Source organism: Chinchilla lanigera, unplaced genomic scaffold, assembly GCF_000276665.1.
Source record: "Chinchilla lanigera isolate Chin_1 unplaced genomic scaffold, ChiLan1.0 scaffold00028, whole genome shotgun sequence".
NCBI classification, from domain to species: domain Eukaryota; kingdom Metazoa; phylum Chordata; class Mammalia; order Rodentia; family Chinchillidae; genus Chinchilla; species Chinchilla lanigera.
This window is the reverse complement of record NW_004955429.1, coordinates 19,954,914-19,961,030: the sequence shown is the minus strand read 5'-3', so window position 1 is coordinate 19,961,030 and position 6,117 is coordinate 19,954,914. Positions and strand designations below refer to the sequence as shown.

Genomic DNA, 6,117 nt, shown 5'->3' with positions numbered 1-6,117 from the left:
TTCTTCTTCTTCTTCTTCTTCTTCTTCTTCTTCTTCTTCTTATTCTTATTCTTATTCTTATTCTTATTCTTATTCTTATTCTCTCTCTCCCCTATCTCTCTCCTTACACACACACTATATAGCTGAGGTGTGCAGTGGGCTAAGTTTGTGGAAGGACATTCTGTGATGTTCCCGCAACCACACCTTGCCTAACAACACACTTTTTGGCACATTTCCTCAACCTTAAGCAGCTCATGACTGTACATTCATATAGCTGATCCATGAATAACATGGGGGTTGGGGACTGGGATTCCTACTCCTCTGCAGACAAAAAGCCACAAATAAGTTTTCCTCAGAACTAAATTACTAATAGCCTGTTGTTGACTGGAAGCCTTACTGATGACACTAACATCCAATTAACACGTACTTAGCATTATATATATACATAATACAGTGAAAATACAGGAGAAACAAGACCCACAAGAGATCGCGGTTTACTAGGACAGTAAAGTACTGGAGACACACACTGATCCTGTGGAGATGAGGGTGATCTGTGAGCACGCCCACCCACTGTGAAGGGACAGGAGGTGGCTGGGCGGTTGTTACTACATCACCACAAACACCGAGCTCCTGGCTTCCGACTGCATCTTCACGTTGGTTTACATTTCTCTTGACTGCAATTGGTTCTGTATATATTCTGTATTTGTGTGCATATGATTTGATCAATTTTAATTTTTTGTAATAGATTTCTATATATTTTATGGTAGTAAATGTGGACTATCATGTATATATATTTTATGCATCTGTGTTATGGTTCATATCCATTTGTCCCCCTAAAGCCTCATGCAGTCATGTGGTGGAGGAGCTTTTCAGAGGGGCCTGTATCTAGAGTGTGTGGTGCTGTGACCAAGGAGTGTGATTACTAAATCAGCCCACTGATTGGTCTGGCATCATTCTGGCTACGACTAAGGGTGTGAGTGCTAGGCCTACCCTAGGGCAGGTAACCTGCCCCAGGACAGAAAGAGGGCTAATGTCCTCTCACTTGCCTGCTTGCCATGGACTATTTCTCCTCTGCGATGCCTCTCTGCCATGCTACCCTGTCTTGGAGCCAGCTGACTATTTGCTGAAACCTCTACAAATTGGGAGCTAAATAATCCTTTCCCCCTTAAACTTTGGTTAAATCCCCCCCGCAACCATTCATCCATCCATCCCTCTATCCTGTCAATGCTGTTTCTCTGGGGAACCCTGACCAACACCCAGGGCTAACTCTAAACAAAGTTACACCAAGGGCAATGTGTACCCATCATCCTGGTGACCCTCCTTCCCTTGGACTCTAGTGCTCCCTATAACCCTACACAGTGACCAGCATCTGGACCCTGCAGACAACCTCCCCATGGAAATGCATCCCTCTTTCCCAGCTCCCTCCTTCGCCACTGTGTCCCCTTTGGTTTGCATGTGTAGTCATTTGATAATGTATCTAAACAACCTGTCAAGCCGTGCAGACTTTAATAGAATCAAGCCTTCTACATCTTCATTCTCTGCCCTGGAGATGCTGATCTCAATATAGGTCGACTAAATTAATAAACATGAAAAAATGTAAAACCTAAGGAATAATCTCTAATGGAATTTCAGTCAATGAAGTAACTAAACATAGTAAAGAAAGACTTTTTGTTGGTACCTAGAAGTCCTTTCCCGAGGGACTTGTCAGCTTCTGCGTACATGTAAATTTATTATCATTCTTTGAAAGAGACTTGAGAGACACAAGCCATAAAGACACTGAAATCACTCTTTGTTTACAAGGACATAAAACATAAGCATAACTGATTTTCTCTCTCCTTCTTTTACATTGAAATTGACATTTATGATTAACAATCATAAATCATAATCAGTGTTCTTTGTTTTCTCTTAGCGCTAACCTGAATTGTCAGCAGTTCGAGGGCTTTCCCACTCTTCCAGTCTACCAGAATCACTATTAACATTTGCTGACACTAAGCTCTTCTTAGATCGACTTCACTTACCTTTGGCATGGCGTCCTTTTGTACTCTGATGTTCCCTGTGTGTAATGGTTGCTACAGGGTGTCAACCTGAGAAGTCTAGAAGTTTAATTAAGCAACCCAGAAAAGCAACCAAGACACCGTGTCACTACGGAATCCTCATCTTTTACCTCTCCATTACAGTATATGGTGCCAAATCCTTGTTCCCAGCAAATTAGAGAAAACTACTAGTTTGCTCAAACTTTATAAATATAAGTTGGTATGTGAAGTGCAAAGAAGAATGTCTGTTTTGAGGACGCTTTATGTACATAGTGTAATGAAGTGTTAGCACAGGGACAAATTCTCCGCATGCATAAGCATGGAGCAGATAGAAATATAGACAAATGGGTGATAGACAGGAAAACATAACTACACATGAGTGGAGGAGGGAACACACATTTGAATTTACAGTGTGCATTTACACTGTATGAAAACAGTCGGTCTTTGGAAACCTCTTCTAAGTGGTAAGATAGTATTTAGACAGGAAGGGTGTGGAAGAGCAAAAGGCTAACCATTTGGGGGTTACCCAGACAAACAGTGAGGCTTACAAGAGGGGGGAATGGATGACCATGAGCTGTGTAGCCAGGTGAGTGCATGGCAACAGATGGGCATAACACAAGGCAGAACACAGCAGTGAGTTTTACTCTTAATTATTTTGACTCAGTTATGCTGATTAAGATTATTAAAGGTCAATTCCTGTGAGTTAATCCAGATTTACTTATTGTAGACATGATTTATTCATTGTGCTAGCACTTCCAAAAGAAAGACTATTTTATAAAATGACAAGTTCACTTGTGAACAGATAAAATTTATTTGCACATACTACTCTAGCTTACTAGTAAATTACATTATGATAAAGACATAGATATCATCAGTGTAATGAGGGGAGACCCCATAAATATATACATAGGTTTGAATCATTTTTGTCAAAAGATGTAGAAAGTTATAGGAAAATCTGATTAAGAAATGTACCATATTTTTGTTTGGTTTCCTTCTTATACTAACAAAACATACAATATCAAAGGTAAGTGAAGTCAGTCTTGTACTCACAACAGAATGATAAATTTTCCCAGTATTATACCACTGAGAAAACAGACCAAGCCCTTTGAGTCCTGGAAATCAGGACTTATTTTGCCTGGGCAGAATTAATAGATTCTGCCTTCAAAGTGTGTTCATCACTTTCTTGTTGCTGGGACGAAATGTCCAAGACTCACAACTGAAAGGGGGAGAGATTGATTTAGACTTATGGTTTCAGAGAGTTTAGTCTGTGGTCAGCTGGCTTTGAGGTAGAAACAGCATGCAGAGGGTATGGCAGAGGAAAGCTGTTCTACCCAAGGCTTCCTGGGAGGAGAGACAGGGTGAGAGAGACAGAGACAGAAACAGAAGCAGAGGCAGAGGCAGAGGCAGAGGAGCTGAGGATAAGAATACGCCCTTCTAGTCACCCACAGAGACCTGTGTCCTCCAGACAGGCCCCATCTCCTCATGGCACAATCAGGTATAAACTCATCAGTAGAGGAATCCGTGGATGAGCACAGTGCCCTGTGATCCAACCACCTTCTCCACATGCCACATTGGGACGCATGACACTGTGGGGGGGGGGGTATTTTACATTTAAACCATAACAAAAAGTGTAGATTACCAAGGGCAGAGGTATAACTTGTCCAGAAAGAGAAAACTGAGGTTTGGAGAAGGCACAGGTCTGGCCCAGAAGACAGAAACAGTTCCTCAAGAGTGGAACCAAGACAGGGATAGTGTGTTTCATAGTGGTGGGGACTTGCCCTCTGCCCCCATGCTGCTCCCTGCCAACAAGATGGCAGGGAGGCTGATGGTAAGCACTCTGTGTTGCATGCTATAGGAAGCATCCTCCCTGGCCAGCGTGTGGTCAGGGTTAAACCTCTATGAGGAACTCACAGCACCCATCACAGCTGTCTAGAAATCGGGGCAATAAGGCAAGGAGTAGCTGACAGGCTCCTGGCAACAGTGATGAGCCTACCAGGGTGCTTTGGCCAGGCTGGTTGTCCACGTACTGAACCAAGATGGGCAGAAATTGTAGCTGACAACCCCACAAAGCTCTATACAACTAGGGAGAAGTCTTTCCTAAACAAATATGAAGGGGCTATTTTAAATATTTAAAAATTTTGCATGCTGGCAAAAACACAGATAGCCAGATAGTGTACAAAGGGAAGTACACAGGTAGTGTACAAAGGGAAGAGCCCCTTCTGATTTTGCCCGTGGTCACATAAGATCCAGAATTTTAATATGACCCAGTGTCAAACAGCAGAGCCTTCTAACGATAGGTTTTTTTTTTGTTATGCAATATATTATGAAAGCAGCACTTGACCTAGTTTTATATTGGTTTAGATATAAACAATGGGTATTTCTTATGCCAGGCGTACTGGGGTAAATTCATTCCCCCGACAGCTCCTGCTGATTTGCTGTTTGTTTCTCCACATCCACTTTCTGCTCTTTGCCGGTACCAGGGGCCAACTCTGGAGAATGCCCGCAGGCTCCCCTGGCCTCTGGTTCTGAGCAGCCCCTGCAGGGGAGGTAGCAGTTTCAGCTCACTGAAAGCCACTTTACTCCTCCTACTTAGTAATCACCCTCCATCGAGTTTGTAAAAAGTCCTTTTAGGAGTTTACCTTGATCTCACCACCCTCCTAAGCCCCCTGTAGAAGCTTCCTTGAAGAAAGGGAACAATTGCAATGAAGGTCACATTTTTTTCCTTTCACAGTTAATAGTGCCTACGGCTTGGACCTGCAGAACTCTCCCTCAGAGTCCCGAGGCGGCACCTGTGAGGACGCCTAGCTGGCTGCTCAAGAATCCACTTGTGGGCCTGACTCCTGAGCCAGTGCTCTGCGTGAGAGTCCGCTGAACTATGACATTTCCCTCATGAAGTGCCCACCTCCAGCACCGTAGAACACGGCCCTGTACCACCAAGCCTCCACAGACGGGTCAGCAGGTCTTTCGTGAACACAGGCAACCCAAGGAGAAAACAGACCACACACCTCAAAGGAAAGAAACTCCCTCTCTCCCACAAAAAAAGTGTTATGAAAACTCTCATTGACTTTACGCTAGCAGGATCCTCCAAGCTCTTAAGGTCCCCAAACTCGGGCTCTGTGCTCGGCCTGTGAAAGGCATTTTAGCAGGAATCCTGCTTTGCCAGCATCCCCTCAAAGTCTCGTGTCATAGGAAGGTGGTCGGATCACGGGAACCGAACTCAGTGCTGAGTGTGCTGTCGAGAGGCAGGGCATGGTCAGAAGGGGCGGGTCGCTGGGGTGAGACCTGGGGAGGTCCAGCTCCCTCGCCTCTGCTCCCTGCTGTGAGCAGCTTTCCTCCAGACCCTGGCACCATGCCTTGCTGCCTGGAGCCCCCAGGACATGGACTAAAACTTCTGAATTGTGAGCCAAAATATACCTCTGTTTCTCCAACTTGCAGGTGTCTGGTATCATGTCTCAGTGACACGAAAGTGATGAACAGACAGTTTAGCAAGAACCCCTACTCGTGATTTCTGAGCAGATTTCTCATTCTTCCACCTGCGATATCTTATCCCTGTAGCCTACTTTCAGCAGGAACCCTGCTGAGCTGGCCTAGCAAGAGTCGTTGTGGCCTTAATGCTGTCTCAGTAATTTCCACTCACTGATGCCCCCCCACTGTGCTCTTGACTGTAAATCTGCACTTGTCCTTGTCGTACTTGGAGTTGAGTTCGATTTTCCTCTCTTACTACTAAATCCCTCTGTAGCACACCCCTCATGACGTGATTGTCTTCCTTACCATTTTGAAAATAAATAAATCCCCTTTAATTAACTCCCTGCAATCGCTCTGATTCAGCATCCCATCTGTTTCCTGCCAGGACCCTGATGGATACACAGAGTAAAAACAAATTCAGCTTGGGAAATCAGGAAATGAAGAGTCAGTGTGACTCAGCCCGTCACCCTGTTTTCTAATTCCGGTGCCTGTCCATGCCCCTCCTCCCAAGGTGAAGCAAGATCTGAGCTGCCACAGCAGCACATCTGTGTCTGGCAAAGAGCTCTGGAAGGCCAGGGAGCAGCTCAAAGCCCTGAGAAGCTCGAGTCAGCAGTCCCACGGTGCTTGAAACCCCCTAGCT

At 44.8% G+C, this 6,117-nt stretch overlaps 1 long non-coding RNA gene across 1 annotated transcript in view; it reads left to right on the top strand.

Annotated features, from left to right (window-relative positions):
* LOC102009527 overlaps window positions 1–5,806 on the top strand; it is a 16,519-nt gene extending 10,713 nt beyond the window's left edge. The window contains exon 4 of the long non-coding RNA XR_261368.2: window positions 4,744–5,806. This is a non-coding gene — a long non-coding RNA (uncharacterized LOC102009527). The remainder of the gene's footprint in view (window positions 1–4,743) is intronic.
* Window positions 5,807–6,117: the final 311 nt, after the last annotated feature.